Raw genomic sequence first — 22,733 nt, 5'->3', positions numbered from 1 at the left:
TGGAGAAGAATAAAGAGGTTCTAAGATGTGAAGTTGAGGAACCTCACTGACTGTGAATATTCTCAGTAACGTAGAAGGCAAGCCCATCTGCTGGGAGACAAGGGAGATTGGAGTGGGGCTGTGCATTTGAAGAGAGAGGAAAAAATTTGGAAGAGTCTTTGTGAAGAGTTTAGTAGAGAGTCCACCACAGATGAGCACAAAGATTGTTATGTCCTGGTAAGGACCCCTTTGAGGTAAGATAATATGAATTTGTAGTGAAGTCGATTGACATCGTTTGGTGACTTCCAGCAGGGTTTACTCACTTGGGAGTAGTGATAAATGGAAGTTAGTGGTGATGAGGATTTATTTTTGGTTTTGAGAGGCAAGGGAGCTTTTGAGTATAAACTACCTGTGAGCTGTGTGCATCCTTCCTAAAACATGAATATATTTGAGGAAGGAGTGCGGGTAGACCTGGAATGCTCAAACTTAGCTATTGATGACTAATTTCAGAGAAGTCAAATGTGAGATCAGCTTCCTTCTCTGTCACCAGCAGATGGCTTTGTAGGTAGTGGGTTATTTGCTCAGGCGAGATGTGGGAAACTGCTAAACTCCCCTCAGAGGACACAATCTTATGACATGAAAATCACTGGGTAGTGATATACCCCTTATTACCATGCAAAGCAATAGTAGGAGAGTAGTTGTGAGATTGTTAAATGAAAACCACATCGCCCAGAGGCTGAAGCAGATGGCTTCTTGCATCAGTCTTGGCCACCTTCTCCCATACATATCAAGGGAGAAAGAGAAACTTGCATGGCTACTGTAGACAAGTGATAATAAGCAGAACTCCGCTCCTCATAGAGATGCTAGACCAACTGGGATGGAAAACTCTCAAGAATGAAATTCTGAAGAGAAATAGTTCCAATGAAGATTTGTCTTTGAAAAGCACAGAGAACTTTCTAAATGTATTAGATTTAAATATATATGTATATAAGTGTATTACTTGCTTTTGACAGTGTGCACAAACATTAGCAAACACACCAACAGTTTGCTATACATATGTCTATTGTATAGCAGATACAAATACATTTTGCATGTGTACTTGCATAAATGATATATTCATGTACAGAAGATGAAACTAAGGACAGTCAAGTCACTAAGCATTTATTAAGCAGCTACTATGTGATAGGTACCATGTAAATTATTGTGGATACAAATGAAGGGGGAAAACAATCTAATGTGAATTTTATTTCCATCAATCCATCAAATCCTATAGATTTGTTCCCACAACATATCTCCTTTCATCCCATATATGTGCTGCATCTTATTTGGTTTGGTCACTCATTTACTTTTTCCCTGGACCTCTTACCTGTTTTCCCTGCTTCTAAACTTTGAGAATACAAAGAAAGGCAATAACTAACCAACCAAACAAAAACAACCTCTGCTTTCAAGGAACTCCCAGTCTAATAAAGAAGACAGTTATGTACAGATAATATACGCAGGGGTCAAAGAATATGAATAAACTGTAATCAAAAGAAGAATTGCAAACAATTAACAATCATATGAAAGAATGCTCCATATCACTAATAAGTTTTGTGGGACAACTGTATTTTTTTAGCAGAGAAATCTACCTCTTAAAATTGGAAATAAATGCCAATCAAAATAATCCTGACATTTTACCTCACATCCTGAAAATTGGTAAAGATGATAGAAGATACGAATAGTCAACCTTGAAATAGTTGCGGGAAAATAGGCACACTGGTTCATTGTTAGTGGAGCTGAGAATCAATATGATGATTTGGGTAGGAATATGGAATTACGTAAATAAGGTGACTAAAATGTCCATACTCTTTGACCCAAAAATTCCTTTACTAGGTTTATATCCCAAGGTTATTACTGATTTGAAGAAAGTCCCCATATATACCAAAATATTTATAGCAGCATTTTTTGTGTGATAGCAAAAAATAAGAAACAAAATAAATGCCTATTGATTGGGGAATGACCAAACAAATTTGGGCAATGAATTTAATGACATATTGCTGCATTGTAAGAAATGATAAGTGCAATGAATATAGAGAAGCATGGAAAGATCAACATTACCTGATGCAGAGCAAAGTAAGTGGAGCCAAGAAAACAATATGTAGAGTGACTACAACAATGTAAATAGAATAACCACACACAGAAATCAAAAGAATGTTGCAAAACTGTACAGAACAAGCATGGTTTTAAAGAAGAGATAGGAGAAGGCGCTCCCACCCCACCTTTGCCTGTGGAAGTCCACAAGCATTGCTTTTTCTATGTATTAATCAATCATGCTAATATTTTCCTCTTTCTTTTTTGTCTTTAAAAATATCAGTTTTTATATGAGATGGCTCTCTTGGAGGAGGAGTCAGAGAGATACTGGAGTTGGTCATCTAAAAAGAGATATCAGTTAAAACTTATACAATGATCTATGACAATTTCAAAAGACTCATGATGGAAAATGCTATCCACATTCAGAGAAAGAACTATGAAGTCTGAATGCAGATGAAAGTATGCTATTTTGTCTTTTGTTTTTTTTCTCATGGTTTTTCCCTTTTGTTGTGATTTTTCTTTCACAACATGACTAATGTAGAAATATGTTTAATATGATGGTGCATTGTAGCCTATGTCAGATTGCTTACTGGCTTGGGGAGGGGAGGGAGTGCATGAGAAAAATAATTGGAACTCAAAATTTTATAAAAGTGGATGTTGAAAACTGTCTTTACATATAATTGGAAAAATAAAATACTTAAGAGAAAAAAGTGTTCAATAAAAATTATCTGATTTGATAAAAATAAAAAGATTGTGTATGTATATACACACACAAATATATACACACTCATACCTGTATGTATGTATACATGTATAAATAGGCATATATTCATACATATATGTATGTATATATATATGTCTGTTATTCCATTCATGTGTATGTGTGTAATTTTTTTTCTCCATCAGTACAAGCAGTTTTCTCACTTAGGAAGATCCTTCCATTCCTTTAGTTCCTTCCTCTGATTTGTTAATTCCTTCTGGAACCTCCATTTTAGGGAAGTGCCCAGGCCAGCCATGTTAACTCCTTTATTTCTATCCAGGTTGTACTTTTGACTCTCTGGGCTTCTTTTTCTACTATACCTTCTCTCCTCTCCCCATCTCCCTTTCTGCCTTCCTTTTATCTGTTTTCTTCCCCCTCAGAATGTAAGCCTCTTGAGGGCAGTCTTTTTGCTTGTACTTGTGTTCCCAAAGTTTAGCACAGTGCCTGGTACATAGTGAAAGTTATAAATGCTGGTTAACTTAGAGTAACTTCTCTGTTTCATAGCTCTACAGCTTACAACCTTACAACAAATTACTACCTTGTTATTTTCTTCAGAGCCAATTAAATCTTTGTTCCACTCAAGGTTTGTCCCTCTCAAGGTTTGTCCCTCATTATTCCTAAGATTTCCCAGGTGTCTTAATGGTGTCTTAATCCTGGACTGCTGTGGTTCCAATAGCTGTGGATCCTTGAGTTGGGGAATGCAGTGAGCTTAGTGTTTGACTCACTGCAAATGTTCTACCTTGAATCCTTCCCTCAATAAATTATCATAGAGTTTAATCAACTCATTAAAACATGCAGAGGAGTGGTTTCTTTAGCCCAAATCGGGCAATTCAGAACCTCATTAAGAAGACATGTAGCCCCGTAAGTTCACCTTAAACTGGGATCAGTTTCTCTTTACACCCTTCGTATGCTATTCAGATGGCCAGAAAGTCCCACAGAACTTGCCCTCATCCTGTCCATTCTGCTACATGTCCCATTTATGTTTGAATTCAGACTATGAGAGGGAACCAACTTCCCAGAGGTGTGCTTTTTACTAATCTGAAATCACAATTGCTGTTCCATTGCATTTCTTCATTCCCTCTGCGATAATTTTTACAAGAATAAAGAGGTCCAAGTAGGTTCTTTGTGAAGTCTGAATCACATTTGGCACTTATGCAAACTGCTGGTGCAAATATTAATGCTTGCTTACACTTTCAAAAGCAACTAGCACATTCTCAGGTGTGACATGTGACTGTACAGGAATATATGAAGAACCTTGCTTTCCTTGGTTTGGGGAAGTCCAGATGGGTAACTCATTCTATGACTTAGTCAGTCCTAGAGAGTTAGTTGTCTGATGTCTTCATCACATAGCTAGTAAATGTCAGATTTGAAGCTAGGTCTTCCTGTATCCAAACCCAGTGCTCTATACTTTACAACCTCTAGCTAGGAGGTGTGATTTTATACAAACACACACACACACACACACACACACACACACACATGAACACACAAGTGTATATACATATGCACCTACATATATACATACATTTTAAAGGTTTTATGCATTGAATGTTTACAATTACAAAATGCCTTACAAATATTAACTCATTTAATATTCACAATAGCCTGGGAAACTGAGACTCAGAGGTCCAATAACTTACCCAAGGTCACAAAGTTTAGAAGTGATGGAACTTTCACTTCTGACTCTAAAATGGATTCTTTCTACTACGCTAGGCTGCTTTTCAGAATCTACAAAGTGAGACTTGTTAAAACAAGCATGCAGATAAGTGTTGTCCTTCAGAGTACTGCTGCTGATAGCTATCATTTACGTAGTGCTTTAAAGCTGGCAGAGTGCTCTGTGTATGTGATCTTATCCAGTCCTCACGCTAACTCTGTGAGGTGGATGTTATTCTTATCCCCACTCAAAACGTGGAGAACACTGAGGCTGAGAGTGGGTGACTGACTTGCCCAGGGTCATATAGCTCATAAGTATCTGGGATAGGATTTGAACTCAGATTTTTCTCACTACATGTCCAGTTCACTCTCCACTCTAGCACAATGTTTTGGGTTGGAGTGTGCGTGTGCGTGTGCGTGTGTGTGTGTGTGCGTGTGTGTGTGTGTGTTGTTCCTGATAATAAGAAGCTTTTGTTTCACAGTACAAAACCAACATTTACAAAACACCAAGCTTACATGCACCAAAAATAATTTCCATCTCCCTATATAGTACTTTTGACAAGAATCTTGCTTACTAAATGAAATTAAGGCAAAAAAAAAAAAAAACAAACAAAAACACAACCCCAACCCTTTAGGAAGGCAGACTTTTGAGAGTGGTACCAAAAGAATATTGAGAAATATGAACATTCATTCCTATCAATATAAACTTGGAAGGGTAATCAACTAAAGCCAATGAGTATGGAAAGAGTTTGGATATGGCAACATATTATGAAGTGCAAAATGAGCAGCCTTCAAGAGGCTAGTAGTGATCTAATAGCAACATGATGGAAAAGGAATTCGGGGTTTCCCTGAGAGTATGGGGGCAGTCAACAGAAAGGAGTTGATGCTTATTTTCAAGAATTTAAATTCATCAATAAGAAGTTGTAGAACTAGAGGCCCTTTGCTGTGCACTCTCCTCAAAGGTTTCCACATGCTATTTAAGGAATCTTAAATACATAGAGCAGTAAGCTACATAGCATGTGGGTTTTCTGATGCATCACTCAAGATGCATCTTGAAAAGATGTCCTCCTTTGTGCCATTCAACAGTGATCACTCTCTCTACGTGCCAAGGAAACTTTTAAAGATGACTATCTTCAGGTGTTTCTTGGCCAGTCTTTGCACTAGAGTCTTGCATAAGAAGTATTTCTGTGGACTCAACTTGAAAGTATTTCTATTCCTTCCAAAATATTATTCCTAAAGTTACTTTTAAGTTGAAATTTGATAAGGAGTAACAAATGCACATGGTCACATATCACTTTCTGTACAGATGGCTTCCTGGAGTTTTGTTTCAGTTCATCTAGGAAAATAGGTGAATCAAAGTGTTCCATGAAAATAGCACTTCATATTGGCATAGTTATGGCAATGGAATTAGATTTCTGGAAGAGTTTCGGAAGATTCTGATTATTATGTCTGTTTTTAGTAGGTGTGATCTTATTTCTGGCATTCCGATGAGTAATTTTTTGTTCACTCAGCATTTTCCAAGAAATACTATGGTATTATATTAACACTCTCCTTTTCCAGTGACTTCTTAATCATCTTTTGTTTACTTGGAACTTTGGAGAATCTTCTGATTACTCTCGACATTCTGCCTGCTGTATCACATTGGGAACATTTCATAACAATGGTTTACCATTTTTATTGAAGAATGTGATAGTATTTCCTTTATGCCCTGCTCTTCTACTTTGAACTATCATGCGAATAAATTCCATTGAACTGGTTGGAAAGTTCTAATTACTTAGTTTATGCCTTTAAAATCAATTTCTCTTGTTAGCAAGGCAGGGCAGATAAAGACCCAGATTTTCCGTGCTCCGAAACTATGGACTGTGTTTTCTCTCTGCTGCTGGATCCTCTCCATATGAATTACATCCAGATTAATACTGTCATAAATGAGTTTGTAGAAAAGTTCTTTAGCTCTTTTAATGGGCTGAATGCAAACAAGGACAGGAGGGTAGAAATTATTATATAAGTAGAAACTTAGAACTCGTTGCTAAAGTTAACGTTTGTAGTACAATATTCAATAATAGAGGTGATAATGAGCATCCTTGCTTCACTGTTGATCTTACTGGGAAAACTTCTAGCTTATCCCTATTACATAGAATGTTTCCTGATGCTTTTACATGGATACTACCTATCATTTTAAGAAAAACTCCATTTATTCCTATGTTCTATAGTGTTTTAATAAGAATGGGTGCTGAATTTTGTCAAAAATATTTTTCTGCATTTATTGAGATAATCATATGGTTTTTTATTAATTTTGTTATTGATAAGGTCAATTAAACTGATAATTTTCCTTATATTGAATCAGTCCTGCATTCCTGGTATAAATCCCACCTGGTCATAGTGTAGTATCCTGCTAACAAATTGCTGTAATGTCTTTGCTAATAGTTTATTTAAAATTTTTGCATCAATATTCATTAGGGAAACTGTTCTATAATTTTCTTTCTCTGTTTTGACTCTTCCTGGTTTAGGTATTAGGATCATATTTGTGTCAGAAAAACAATTTGGTAGGACTCCACCTATTTTTCCAAATAGTTTTTATAGTATTGGAATTAATTGTTCTTTAAATGTTTGGTAAAATTCACTTGTAAATCCATCTGGTCCTGGAAATTTTTTCTTAGGGAATTCATTGACAGCTTATTCGATTTCTTTTTTTTAAGATTGGGTTATTTAAGTATTTTATTTCCTCTTCTTTTCATTTGGGCAATTTATATTTCTGTAAATATTCATTCATTTCACTTAGATTGTCAAATTTATTGGCATGTAATTGGGCAAAATAGCTCCTAAGTATTAATTTACCCTTTCAGTTTGTGATACTGGTAAATTGGTCTCCTTTCTTTTTTTGAAAATCAAATTAGCCAAAGGTTGATTTGTTTTATTGGTTTTCTCATAAAACCAGCTCTTTATCATTTAGAAATGTAAAATTTCCCATAAAAAGTGTTTTGATTGTATCCTGTAAGTTTTGGTATTTTGTCTCATTATTGTCATTCTCTTTGATGAAATTATGGATTGTTTCTACTTATTGTTGTTTGACCCACTTTTAGGATTAGATTATTTGGTTTTCAATTAATTTTTAGTTCATCTTTTCATGGCCCTTTTTACACATAATCTGAAAAGAAAGCTTTTAATACTTCTGCCTTTTTGCATTTGATTGTGAGATTTTAAATGCCCTAAGATATGGTCAATTTTTGTGTAGATGCCATGTACCACAGAGAAAAAGGTATATTTCCTTTCTCTCCCCATTCAGTTTTCCCCAGAGGTCTATCATATTTACCTTTTCTAAAATTCTATTCACCTGCTTAACTTCTTTCTTGTTTATTTTGTGGTTGTATTTACCTACTCCTGAGAGGTAGAGATTGAAGTTCCCCACTATTTTAGTTTTGCTGTCTATTTCTTTCTTTAAGTCACTTAACTTCTCTAAGAATTTGGATGCAATTGGTGCATAATGTTTAGTACTGATAGTACTTCATTGTTTATAGTACCTTTTAGCAAGATGTGGTTTCTCTTCCTTATCTCTTTTAATTAAGTGTATTTTTGCCTTTCTTTTTTGTCTGAGATCAGAATTGCTACCCCTATTTTTTTTTTTACTTCATCTGAAGCATAATATATTCTGTTCCAGCTTTTTACTTTTACTCTGAGTGTATCCCTCTGCTTGAAATGTGTTTGTTGTAAACAACATATGATAGGATTATGCTTTTTAATCCACTCAGGTATCCACTTCCATTTTGGGGGAAGAGTTTATCCTATTCACACTCACAGTTATGATTACTAACTGTGCAGCTCCCTCCATCTTACTCCCCCCCCATTTATACTTTCCTTTCTCATTTCCCCCAACCCTCCTCACCAGTGTTTTGTTTCAGAGTACCACCTCCTTGAATCTGCCCACCCTTATATTAGCCCCTCCCTTTTCTTTCCCCTTGCTTTTCCTACTTCCCTATTGGGAAATTTAAGATAAATTAAGATAAATTTCTATACCCAATTGAGTGTGTATGTTATTCCCTCTTTGAGCCAAACCTTATGAGAGTATGGTTCAAACAATGATCACCCCTCCTCCCTTCTTTTCTTCTGCTGTAATAGGTCTTTTATGCCTTTTCATGTGATGTAATTTATCCCATTGTGCCTTTCCATTTCCTTTTCTTCCAGCCCAATCCTTTTTTTTGCTCCTTAATTTTTTTCTTTTATCTATTTTCAGTTGTTTTTCCAATGAGATGTTTTACATGTTCTTCTATTGTTTCATTCTTTTGATTTTGTTTCACTGCTTCTTGATGTCTCACAGACTCATTACTTGCCATTTGCCAATTCTAATTTTTAAGGAATTATTTTCTTTAGTTAGTTTTTGTACCTCCTTTTCCATTTGGTCAGTTCTACTTTTGAAGGAATTGTTTTCTTCAGTCAATTTTTGTCCTTCATTTCCCAAGCTGTTGACTCTCTCTTGCATATCTTTCATTTCTCTTCCCAATTTTTCTTCTACTTCTCTTATTTGACTTTAAAAATTCTTTTTGAGCTCTACCATGAAGGCTTTTTGGGCTTGTGACCAATTCATATTGCCCTTTGAGGTTTCACGTGTAGGCAGTATGACATTGTTATCACAAACACAAAGTTTGTGTTTTGATCTTCCATATCACCATAGAGGCTCCTTGTGGTCAAGGTTCTTTTTTTTTTCTTGTTCATATTTTGGCCTATTTCATGGCTTTTAAAGTTGAGCTCTGCTCTGTGGGCTAGGGCACTGTCCCAGACTTCTTATGCTGAAGGCCAGGGACCTGGTCAGTGGCTTTGTACACTGGAGTCTCACTCACTGTGCTGAAGTGGCCCAGCTTCATCACATCTGTTGTCTTGTTTCTGGTTCTGGTAATTTGCCTTCTGGGCTGAGACTGGAGGCCTCACAGCTGGCCTGCAGAGCCAGAACTGAGAGGTCTCAGTTGCTGATCTGTGCTGTAGCAAAGAGATTTCTGCTGACTTTCCCAGATACCACCTATTCTAGCCCAAGTAAGACAGATTTTTCCTGAAGTCTTTCTAAGTTATCTTAAGCTGGAAAATCATTTCATTCTATCTTTTTGTAGGTCCTATTGCTCCACAATCCATTTAGAGGCTTGATTTAATGTTGTTTTCTTGGGAAACTGGGAAGAACTTAGGCAATTTCCTGGCTTCTCTTTGCCATCTAGTCTCCACCCCTGAACTCATAATTTCTTATAGCACAAGTAGAATTCCATCACAATCATATACCATGATTTGTCCAGCCATTCCCCAGTTGATAGTTGTGATCCTCACAATTTCTAGGTTTTTGCCACCACAAAGAGAGCTGCTACAAACATTTTAGGACATATAAATACTTTTTCCTTTTTCCCTACTCATGTTCTGAAATAGAACAGGTAGTGGTGTTGCTGGGTCAAAGGGGTAGTTTAATAACTTGTTGGACATAATTTCAGATTGCTCTCTAAAATGGTTGGAACATTTTACAATTCTACCAGCAATGAATTAGTGTCTTAATTTTTCCATATCATCTTCAACATTTGTCACTTTCCCCTTCTATTGTTTTAGTCAATCTGGTTAGTGTAAAATTATATCCCAATAGATCTATTCCTAGAGAATCTTGTTGCAACAAATAAATCCATCAATTTAGAGGGATCACAAGAATATTCATTTGTTAGGTGATTTAAGCCCAAACTCCTTGGCTGCCATGGTCACTGTTTATATCACATGTATTCTGAATCCAGTGTGTTCAGAGGTTTCTACTAATTCTCAGTAAATCTATCTGGCAAGGTCTCATGTGGGCAATATGCTCAGTGCTGTGAAACCTTTATTTGTGGGTTATTTCAGCTGCATTAAAACAGGAATGCTGAAAGCCAATTCTTTCCAGATCCAGTAAGAGCAGAAGCCAGAAGTTCATGACCATGAAGCATGATGAGATTTGCTTGAATTTAGATTGGAGTGAAGTTATGGAAACCTGCAGGTCCGATGCTTTAGAGCAGTCAAGAGTAGATCTTACATTCCTGGTTGTATTACTAAAATGTAGCAATGTGGTTAGGAAGATCTGTTGCTCATGAGTTTTGTTTCTATTTAAGAAATGATTTATCTTTTCCTTTCAGAGCCATTGCAATTTCTATGTAATTAGTTTATTTTCTTTTCCTTTTTTCTTTAATCTTTGCTTTCAGTGAGGATCTCTACAGTATAGTATCTTCTTCCTCATTAGAATTGACTGAAATGGCTTTGAAAGCTTATTTTTTTCTTTATGTTCCATTTCCTCTTCTTTTTAATTCTGTTATCCTCATATTCAGCTTTTGATGTAGTCTCTCCTCTCCTTTGGATAGGGTATTATCCAATGAAGTTGCATTTTCAGGGGAGACAAGTTTTTTTCCTTCCAAAGAGGCTTAGTCCCTCTAAAATTTCTGGAATCAAACTGCATCTACCATGAAGTATCTCTCATCAAACATGACCCTTCACTCTATGGCAACAGAACAGATTGTGAGTATCCATATCTACCCAACAGGTCCAGTGGGGGCATCCCCTCTCAGCTTAGGGAAAAACCAAAGGCATCATAGTGTTTTAAGACTTCTTTACAACAACCCTTTGCAAAAGGTATTACCCTTTTTTTACAGATGAAAGGAAGGAGGAGGAAGAGAAGTATTTATTAAATACCTACTACATACCAGGTGCAATGCTAAGTGCCTTACAAATATTATTAATTTCACAGGGTTGTTGTGAAGATGATCTTCACAACAATCCTTTGAATTAATGATTTGCCTATAATCACATAACTGAGTCAAGATTCAAACCCAGCCAATTAAACAATCAATCAACAAAGATTTAGTAGCACCTATTATGTTCCAGCTACTATGTGCTAGTATGTAGGGATACAAATATAAAGAATAAAATAATTTTTATACTAAAGGAATTTATATTATGATTTTTAATTCCAAGTCTGAAATGCTATTTATTGCATTATGCCTCTCAAAATAGCAAATGTGAACACCTATACATTTATTCCACTGTTTCTGCTCTTGTTTAAAACACATTAGGGACTCAAGTTGGAGTTTTCTTCTGAGCCAACTTATCATCTGAAATCCAATCATTTGATAGTCAAATCTTGTTTGTTAACCTCGAAGAGGATCACCTAGCTTTATCTCTCACGTTATTTTCCACACATGGATCCAAATGACTTCTGACAGTTTCAAACCATCACTGCAGTGGTATGCATGCTTCAGGGATCTGCTTGGACCCGTACTATTTAGCATTTTTATCAGTGACTTAGGCAAAGGCATCAATGGCATGCTTTTGGAAAAAAAAAAACACCTTGGAATAATGGCTGTCACACTGGAACTTTAGTCTTGATTTGTCAATTGCCTGCTGGACATCTGCACAAAGATATCCTATAGGTATCATAAACTCAACAAGTTTGGAAGCTATCCCTCCTCCACACTTCCCTCTTTCTGGTAAATGCACCACTACCCTTCAGTCACTCAAGTTTGAAATCTTGGAGTTGCCAATGACTCTTTCATCTCTCAACACCCATACTGAATCAGCTTCTAAGTGTCACTGATTTTACCCCTCACATCATCTCTTACATCCAACTGCTTCTCATTCCTCTTGACTATTGTAATAGTTTCCTAACTGATCCTCCTGTTTCCAATTTCTTGTCTTCTAATGTATCTTCCACACAGCTGCAAAATAGATATTTTTAAAACAGATCTAAAAATTTTACTTCCCTGCTCACAAATCTTTATTGGTTCCCCAATTGTTTCTAGACTGAAACACAAAAACCTTAGCTGGACACTTAAAGACTTTTGCAACATGGCCCCCATTTACCTTTTCAGAATTATTTTGTATTGCTCCTCTTCATGAACTCTCCATTTCTGGTAACCAGATCTATTAGTTATTCCCTATGAAGGAAATTTCTTTCCTCATCTTCTTGTCTTTGGTTAGTTGACCCCCCACATTTAGAACATAATAAGAATTACAAAAATTTAGAGAAGGTAAAGATTTCAGTAGCCATTCAGGCTTGCCCATATCTGAAAGGAATTCATGCTATAATGTATCTGAAAAACAGTCATTCAGTCTTTGTTCAAAAACTTCCAATGAGGGACAAACCACTATCTCTCTACCAAGGTCATTCATTTTATTTTATGGGAAGCTCTAATTACTCAGCAGGGTTTTTTTTTTCCTTTTTCCCTGACAAAAACCCCAAATTCTCCTTTTTTTGTTATTTTCACTCAATTGCTCTTACTTTTCTCCAGGGACAAACAAAATATTTTTTTTTAATCTCTTCCAGATACCAGTGGTTTAAATACTTAAAGACATCTGTTCTATGCCCCTGAGTCTTTTTAGCTGAGTAGTAGAGTGGATAGAGTACTGAACATGGAGTCAGGACCTTGTCCCTCTTCAAAAGTATTTATTTGTAATTATCCCCTCCTCTCATTTGCCCTCCTTTCTATTATCCCCACCTCCTGCTTATCCCTTTCCACCCTTCTTTCCTGTAGTGTAAGATAGATTTTCATACCAAATTGAGAGTGCATGTTATTCTCTCATTAAGCCAAATCTGATGAGATTATGGTTCAGTCTTTCCCTCTTACCTCCTCCCTTTTCCCCTCCATTGAAAAAGCTTTTTCTTGCCTCTTTTATGTGAGATAATTTATCCCATTCTATTTCTCCCTTTCTCCTCCCAATAAATTCCTCTTTCACTCCTGAATTTTATTTTTTTAGACATCATCCCCTCATATTCAACTCATCAAGTGCCCTCTGTCTATATGTATATAATCCCTCCAACTACTCTAATACTGTGAAGTCTCAAGAGTTACAAACATTATCTTTCCAGGTAGGAATGGAAATACTTCAACTTTAATAAGTCCCTTATGATTTCTCTTTATTGTTTACCTTTTCATGTTTCTCTTGATTCTTGTGTTTGAAAGTCAAATTTTCTATTCAGCTCTGGTCTTTTCATCAAGAATGCTTGAAAGTCCCCTATTTCATTGTATAGAAAATTTCATTTTTTTCCCCTGAAGTATTATACTCAGTTTTGCTGAGTAGGTGATTCTTGGTTTTAGTCTTAGCTCCTTTGATCTCTGGAATATCAATCCCTTAATGTAGAAGCTGCTAGATTTTATGTTATGCTGACTATATTTCCATAATACTTGAATTGTTTCTTTCTAGATGCTTGCAATATTTTCTCCTTGACCTGGGAGTTCTGGAATTTGCCTATAACATTCTTAGGAGTTTACCTTTTGGTATCTATTTCAGGAGGTGATTGGTAGATTCTTTCCATTCTATTTTACCCCCTGGTTCTAGAATATCAAGGCAGTTTTCCTTGATAATTTCTTGAAAGATGATGTTGAGGACCTTTTTTTGATCATGGCTTTCAGCTAGTCCAAAAAATTTTTAATTGTCTCTCCTGGATCTATTTTCTAGGTCAATTGTTTTTCCAATGAGATAATTCACAATTTTTTTCATTCCTTTGGCTTTGTTTTATAATTTTATAATTTCTTGATTTTTGATAAAGTAATTAGCTTCTATCTGCTCCATTCTAATTTTGAAGGAATTATGTTCTTCAGTGAGCTTTTGGACCTCCTTTTCCATCTGGCTAATTGTGCCTTTTAATTCATTCTTTTTCTCATGGGCTTTTTGGATCTCTTTGGTCATTTGGGTTAGTCTAATTTTTAAGGTATTATTTTCTTCAGCATTTTTTGGGTCCTCTTTAGCAAGCTGTTGACTTGTTTTTCATGATTTTCTTGCATCACTCTCATTTCTCTTTCCAATTTTTGTTCTATTTCTCTTTCTTGATTTTCAAAATCCTTTTTGAGTTCTTCCATGGTCTGACACCAATTCATATTTTTCTGGGAGGCTTTGGATGGAGGAGTTTTGACTTTGTTGTCTTCTTCTGTTTGTATATTTTGCTATTCCTTGTCACCAAAAGTAAGATTCTATAGTATGATTCTTTTTCTGTTTTTTCTCATTTCCCCAGTCATTTACTTGACTTTTGAGCTCTTTGACAAGGTAGTTCTTTGCTTCCAGTGGGGGTGGGAGAGTGTACTGTCAGCTGCTCAATTCCCTGACAATTTTGGGCCTAGACCTCCAGTAACAGCCACTACACTGCCCCTGCCATTGCTGTGGCTGCCACAGGCTCTGCCACCCTGCCGCTGGTGCTGGACCACTGTATTCCCTCACACAGGTCCCACAGGTTTTTTTCATTGACCTTCCAATTTATCACTGGTGTTTTGGAGTTTTCAAATCCATAAATCTCCACAGGTGCTGAGATTCAGTCCCCCAAGCCCCACTCGTGAGGCCTGCTCAGGTTCTGTCTGTGCTGTGCCAGCATGGTGCATGCTGGACTGCATTATGCTCCTAACCATCCTGGCTCCACCCCCTCAAGAAGCATACATTTTAATTGGGAAAGGCAATACATAAAGGAGAGATGAAAAAGGGAGAGAGGAGATGAAGGCATTCGGCGTAGAAGCATGGTGTAAAAAGTCATGAGTGCAATCTATAGAGGAATGAAGGTATGGCTGGCCTGAGCATCTTTCTGAAATGGTCATTGAGAAAACAGTCACAGGGACAGGCTATGGAGTGGAGGGTATGTCTAATGTATGAATTTCAGGGCTTATGTGAGCATCTAAGGTAAAGAGGTTTTAAGAGGTAGGGTAGGGAAAGTCAGGAGTGTAACCTAGGTCACTGGTAGCATTGTAATACCTTTGATAGTAATAGGACAGTTCAGAAGAGATAAGGATTTGGGGAGAAAGATAATGAATTCAGTTTTAGCCATGTTGAGTGTAAAATGTCTGTAGAATATTCAGTTGAATATGTCTCATAAGCACTTGGAGAAACTGGAAACTGGAGGTTGATAGAGGCTAGAGCTGGATAAATAAATCTGAGAATTATTAATAAAGAAACAATCCTTGAATCCATGGGAGCTTATGAGACAATCATGTAAAATAGTATAGAGGGAGAAGGTAAGAGGACTCGGGACACAGCCTTATACCTATGCTTAGCAGGACCAATCCTGGATGGAAATCTAGCAAAGGTGACTGAGGTGTGGTTGGATATGAGTGGTAGTAAAAACAGGAAAGAGAAGTGTAATGAAAATCCCAAAAGAAGAGAGTATCAAGGACAAGTAGGAGACTGACAGTAATAAAACCTGTAGATAGGTCAAGAAGAAAGAGGACTGAAAAGTCATTAGATCAGGCAATGAAGATGATTGGTAAGTTTGAAGGCAGTTGTTTTAGTTGAACAATGAGGCTGAAAGTCAGATTTCAGAGTCAGGAATAGAATAAGAGGAAAGGAAGTAGAAGCACTGATTGTAGACTCTTCTCAAGGAGTTTAATCAGGAAAGGGAGAAGAGATATAGTACAATAACGAGTAGGGATGAATGGATCAAGGGAAAGTTTTTTGGAGATGAGAGATATAAGGTCAGATTTGTGGACAGGAGATAATTACCATAAGATGGGAAGAAACTGAAGATTAGTAACAGAGTGGGGATGATAGAAGGAGCAAAATTTTGGAAAAGACAGGGTGGAATAGGATTGTTTATACGTGTAGAAGACTTTGCCTTGGCTAAGAGAAGATTACCTCATCATTTAAGATACAAATGAAGGAAAAGATAGTAACAGAAGTCATCTGGGTGATATGAGATGAAGAGGGGAAGAGAAGAGGGAGCTCTTGATTATAAATGATCTCAGTTTTTCAGTAAAATATGAGACAAAGTTCTGAGCAGAGAGACTGAGGAAAGGGGAATCCATGAGATATTTGAGGATGGAGGATAGGGTTTTAAAAAGCCACTACAGTGAGTGAGATAATGAATTGATTCAAATGTTATAAAAGGATTTCTTTGATGCAGGGAAAAACTCAGTTGGGTTATATAACATACATTTTTCATGGGTTCATCAACAGTTTTATTATTTTCTCCAGTTTCATTTGGCAACCCATGAAAAAGAGCAAAGGCATAGGATAATGGGAGTAAAACAAGACTGAGGCTTTAGCATGGCAAGATTTTAGATAGGATAAGAGAGTATAGGACTCAAGGAAAGAGGTTAGTATAGAGGTTAACTGGATCACCAAAGGGTCAATATAGAACATGTGGTCAATGTCAGGCTAATGACCTGGGAAAGAAGCAAGGGGTAAAAGGGTTTTAGGTCATGTTGAGGATGAAGAACAAAGTTTGGAGATTATAAGGAAGAAGGAGATGTGGAATGAGAATAGATTGTGATCAGATAAAGGTATTTCAGAGTTCATGAACATGAAGTAGAACACTTGTGGGTGATGGCAAGATTCAGGGTATGACCATCACTGGATTTAGCTGTAGTAGAGCGGGGGAGTAGGTAGTCCATGGGAAATGAGTAAGTTGAGGAACTGTGAGGTTAAAATGTTTGAGAAAGTGTCCCTATGTATGCTAAAGTCTCCTAATATGAGGGCAGAAATTGAGGAGGACAGAAAGACTGTGAGCTAGGCACTGAACTCATGGAGGTAGGAAAAAGAATGTCCTGGAGGTTGGTAGGTAATAGGCACCAGAATCTTCACTGGGTGATAAATATGGATTGACTTTGGTACCTCTGTAATAATTATCATCTTCATAGTAGTAGTAGTAGTAGTAGTAGTAGTAGCTAATATTATATATCACCTTGAGGCTGGCCCTCACTAAACCCCTATGAGATAGATGCTATTATTATTATTATTTCCTTTCTATAAATGAGAAAACCAAGGTAGAGAGAAGTTAAGTGGCTTGCCTGGGGCCAAATAAATACTAAATATCTGAGGCAGGATTGAAACTCATGTCTTTCTGACTCCAAATCTAACACTCTTTCCACTATACTACCTAGCTACCATACTGAAGATATGAATTGTCAATGGAAAATTTTTTAATTATGCTTTAAAAAGATAATGTCAGAGAATAGGACTTGGACTTCTGGACCATGAGTATTAGATCCTAGATTTAGAAATGAAAGAGACCTTAGAAGACATTAAACCCAATTTCCTTATTTTTCAGATAAGGAAGATGAGGTCTACAAAGTTTAAATGACTTACCTGAAGTCACATAGCAAATAAGCACCTAGGACAGTGTTTGACTCCCAATCTTCTTGACTATAAGTCCAGGCAACAGGGTGCCTCAGTGGATAGAGAGCTGAGTCTGGAGTCAAGAAGACCCAAGTTCAAACCCAACCTCTGAAACTTACTACCTATAGGACACTGGGCAAGTCATTTACCCTCTATCTGCCTCAGTTTCCTCAACTATAAAAGGAGATAATAGTAGCACCCAATTCCCAGAGTTGTTGTGAAGATCAGATAAGATAGTATTTGTAAAGTGATTAGCATAGTACCTGGCACAAAATAGGCACTATGTAAATGCTTATTCCTTTTCCTATCAATTACCCCATACTGCCTTAAAATAAAAATCACGGGATCTTGGCAAACAATGGCATTCATCGAACCAAGACTGGGAAAAACATTTACTTTAAGGCTTTTGTTTCTCATTGTCACTTTAAATTTAAAACAGAAGAGGAGAGAAAAGAAAAACAAAGCAAAAACCCTTGGATCTACCAAACCAGAGAATGTAGCAAACATGATAAAGGAAGAAGAAAAGACCACAATGGACAGAAGACAATATCCAAGCAGGAAGTCAGCATTAAAATCAGTGGTCTCATACACGTATACATCTATGTAGATACTCACTGAGCATGTGTAACAGAGAATAAAATAATACCAGCAGCAAGGGCAATGACATCCCCCATATATAATGTGCCTTCAGGATTATAAAGCACTTGATATCCATGATTTCATCTGATCCTCACTGCACCCCTGGAAGGAAGGTACTACAGGGTTTATTGTTGTCATTTTACAGGTGATAAAATGAAATTCAGAGCCTTTAAATGACTTGCCTATGGTCATCAAGCTAGTAAGAAGCAGAGGTGAGACTTGAATCCAGCTCTCTCTTCAATCTAAGTCCTTCCCTTTGTTCATTTCATTATGTTACCTCTGGACTGAGGATATTATTGCCTAGAGTCAAATCTAACCTCATAGAAATCACTGGTCCTTGGTGGGATGGGACTCATGAATCCCTTACTCAATCAATCAGCATTTACTGAGCTCCTACAACTCAGGAAGGAGAATGCATTATTCAAAAGGAACATTGTAGATAAAAGAGATCATGGAACAATATTGTATTACACAAACACACACACATACATGCTTACACACATACCCACTTGTGTGTGTATATATATGTATATATTATATATACATATATGTGCATTATATATGTTGTTGCTCAGTCATTTCAGTCACGTCTGACTCTTTGTGGCCTCATTTGGAGTCTTCTTGGCAAAGATGCTGGATTTGCCATTTCTTCTCCAGCTCCTTTTACAGATGAGGAAACTTAGGCAAATAGGGTTAGGTGATTTATCCAGGGTCACATAGCTAGTGAGTGGCTGGATTTGAACTTAGATCCTCCTGACTCCAGTGCTGGTATTCTACTTAGCTATATATAGAGAGCTTATGTATATAAGTATACACACACACATACACATGTATATATGTATGTGTGTATATGTATCTATATGTGCATATGTATATGTATGTATATAAAGATATTGTGATGTGTGTTTATATATACATCTATATATCTATATACACATATGTATGTGTATGTATATATAATGTATGTATATTTGTATACAAGTGAATCTAAGAGGTAAAAAACAAGATGGAGACATCTTGGGTAAGGATCAATGGAGAGACAAAGGTAAAATAATATTTTAGTAGAATTATTTGGTAGATCTCTAGAACAGAAGGAGAAATGAGGAGGGTTTAGTTTGGGAAATAAATCACAAATGTGGGAGTGAGACATCATAATATAGTGAAAGGGAAATTCAGTTATACTAGTATCTGTTGGAGTTCCTTCTTTTGACCCAGAGCAGTAGAATTGATCAATTATTTTCTTACACAATGATAATTTCTTCCTTCAATAAGTGAAATTCAATCAGATAAAATTTTAAAGAAATAAATTTTAAAATACAAAAGAACATTTTAGGTTTAAAAATAATCAAGAATAGAATAGGGGACAAATAGAGAGATAATATATAAAAAAGATCTGGGAGGTTTAAGGGATTGTAAGCTTAATATGAAACAACAGTATGACATGACAACCCTCTATACATATATGTACATACATATAGATTTATGTATACCTACATATATGTAAAGATGGAGACTTGGTAGAGATGAGAGATAGAGAGGTAGGTAGATAAATACCTAGGTTACATTAAGAAAAGCACAGGCTCCAGAAGTTGGGAGATGATATTCTGATGTGATCTGGAGTACTGTATTCAGTTGAGTGTGCATATCTTAAGCAGAGCATGGATGAGCCAGAACATATCCAGAAAAAATGAAACAGATGGTGAGAAGACTAGAGAGTGCCATTTGAGGTTTCTTTGAAGGGACTGGGAAATGTTTGGCTTGAAGAAGACAAGATTCAAGAAAGACATGTTAACTGTCTTTGAGTACTGGAAGGAATACGTGAAATAGATATTCCACTGGACAGAACTAAGACAGTTGGTGGAAGTTGCAGAATGAAAGACTGAGATTTGATTTAAGGAGAACTTCCCTGCACTTAGTACAGTGACTGACAGGAACTTAGGAGGCACTTAGTAAATGATAACAATTTGAGCTCTCCAAAAATGGAACGGGAAGGTCTCTTCATGCAGGAGCTAGGTGAGCACTTCTTATAGAGGTGACTATAGTTCAGCTATGAAGCAGAACAGATGACATCCAAGCCCCTTCCAACTCTTTGAGTGTATGAATTTGTGAACTGTTAAAGTATAAATAAAGTTGATCAAAAAGTAGATCCGAAAGGACCCTGTACATAAACAAAAGAGAGAGAGAGAATCTTACTTGTGTAAGTGGGACCTGGCCATCCTTTGGAAGTCAGGAGTCCCTGACTTGTAAAAATCTACTTTTTGTTTCCCAGAAAGTTTGAGATTCCCAGGGTTGGGAGTAGGAGGAGAAGAAGAGAGATTGGTGGATGGTAACATCCCTTTGGGTGGAGACTCTTCCCTGTGGGCATCCTGGCAAGCCAGAGAAGGAGGCTCAGGGGCAACAAGGGAATTAAAAATTTACCACTTACAACTTCAGTATCACCAGATTGGAGACACCCAAGCTAGATGCTTTGCTCATTATTTTTGCTTTCTGTAAAAGACCTGCTTGATAGCATGACTTGATATACAGAGGCACTAATTCTTTAAAGTCACATGCTATATTTACAAGACTCAAACATTTAGTTCATTCTTTTCTGCAAGGAATACAGTAAGGGTTATAAAACCACTGCACAAGATAATAACTGATTGGGTTATATTGCTCATTGGATATTTCTGATTCATTTCCCCATTCAATGGAGAGCATAGATTTAAAACTGAAAAGGACCAGGAAGACATTGAGTTCCACCCCGCCCCCACCCCTACTCCCCACACCCTCTCACTTTACAATAACAAAATTTAAGAGCTTAAGTGACTTTCCTAGCTAGGGTCATACTGCTAATGTGTCCAAGAAAGGATTTGAATTCAAGTCTTCTGGATTCCAAGCTGCTTTATTTTGTGGCTCATTAACCTCCATTTCCAATGGAAGGGGACATATTAATGAAAAATGATTTAGCTTCTTCCATTTATAAGCTAAAAATATACTATGCATGGGAAGTACAATTTTGCAGCTGATAGAACGGTAGGGAAATTTTTCTTCCTGTGCCAAACTCCTTGTTCCAGGGAGGTAGATTCCTATCTCCTGGGAAAGAATGTTAGCTATAATGAGCATATCATCCCTTCAGTTACAGATATCCAGCCTTTCCCCCAAGCTTCCATTTCCTTCTACAGAATCCCTAGTGCGAAATCTGGTATTTTTCCCTGGCATGTGTTTTCCCATACTTTCTCATTCCAAGCAATCACATTCCTCATTTCTTAATCCAACGTTCTGTCTGATGAGTCATTAGAAGCCTGAACAATTCAGTGTGTAATTAGGCAGACTGTAATGTGATTGAACTTTCTCTCTTAAGTAACTATTTATTACACCCCAATTCTTTGCCTAATTGAGTTCAGAAGGTACCCTAAAGAGAAGCATCTCATTTTCCTCATTCGTCCTCAAAATTTCCTTATTTATATTGAAGTTATTTCCATCCTTCCAGTTGCCCATTTTCACAGCCTGAATTATTCTCACCTTCTCACTGTCTCTCATTCTCCCACAACCAAGTAATTACTTATTTTGTCAGTTCTATTTCCAAAATATTTCTTTTGATTTCTATCCCAGTAAACTGTTCAGTACTAAATCAGATTTTTGATCAAATTGTTTCCATTTAAAAATTACTGATTTAAACCTATACTGCCATGAAAGAAATGGTTCACAAAATCATTCCTTTCCTTCTTGAAACTTTTATTTTATATTGTTTGTAATCATTAAGCAATCTTTTACTATCAAACTTCAGTGGCCAATTGAGACAAACAATTCTAAGACCCTTTTTTCCACTACTGATGAAGTCTGGGCTGGCAGGTATGGTACAGAATATGCATTTAGCCTTCTGGGCAGACTTTGTGATCTTACCCACTCCAACAGCCTTTCTGTCAACTGCCTTGGTGACACCAACTGAATAGTCTGTCTTATATCACAAACCACAAAATGACCCACAGGAGCTTTCCATACACCTGGATTTGCCTAGAACCATGTCAACCTTGGCAGCATCACTAGATTTCAGAGATTTAAGACTATCTTTCAGTTTCTTACCAGAATGATGATCAATCTTGTTCATTTCACCAAACTTGCAAATGACTTGAGCAGTGGGACACTCTAGAGCTGATGCATAGCTAGGACTGATTTGACCTGGACAGTTCCACAGAATGATATGGGTGGTGAAGCCAGCTGCTTCCATTGGTGGATCATTCTTACTATCACTAGTCACATTATCACAGCAGACGTCTTTGACAGACATGTTCTTCACATGGAAATTAACATTCTGTCCTCAGGTAAACCCTCACTCAAAAGCTCCATGGTGCATTCTGATAAACTTTACTTCAATTGTAACATTGACTGGGACAGAGGTCACCCCATGCCTGGTTTTAAAACACGGGCCTCCACGCAGCCAATGGGTATAGCACCAAAATAATCTTGTAGACATCTTAGAGGAGTAGATGCAAGGTCTTGTCACTTGGATGAGCTATGCAATTCAAAGATTCAAATCCAGCAGTCCTATTAACATTGCTATCCTTATGAGTGACTTTCC

The 22,733-nt window shown here is 36.9% G+C and overlaps 2 pseudogenes; both read right to left on the bottom strand.

The window, feature by feature from the left end:
• Window positions 1–5,841: 5,841 nt before the first annotated feature.
• Window positions 5,842–9,318, bottom strand: LOC140523189 (probable ATP-dependent RNA helicase DDX52; annotated as a pseudogene).
• A 683-nt stretch (window positions 9,319–10,001) lies between these two features.
• On the bottom strand, window positions 10,002–22,442 carry LOC140523188 (probable ATP-dependent RNA helicase DDX52; annotated as a pseudogene).
• Window positions 22,443–22,733: the final 291 nt, after the last annotated feature.

The sequence above is a fragment of the Notamacropus eugenii genome, chromosome 2 (assembly GCF_028372415.1).
Source record: "Notamacropus eugenii isolate mMacEug1 chromosome 2, mMacEug1.pri_v2, whole genome shotgun sequence".
Classification (NCBI taxonomy): Eukaryota; Metazoa; Chordata; class Mammalia; order Diprotodontia; family Macropodidae; genus Notamacropus; species Notamacropus eugenii.
The sequence above is the reverse complement of the archived record's forward strand: the minus strand, read 5'-3'. Positions and strand labels throughout refer to the sequence as shown.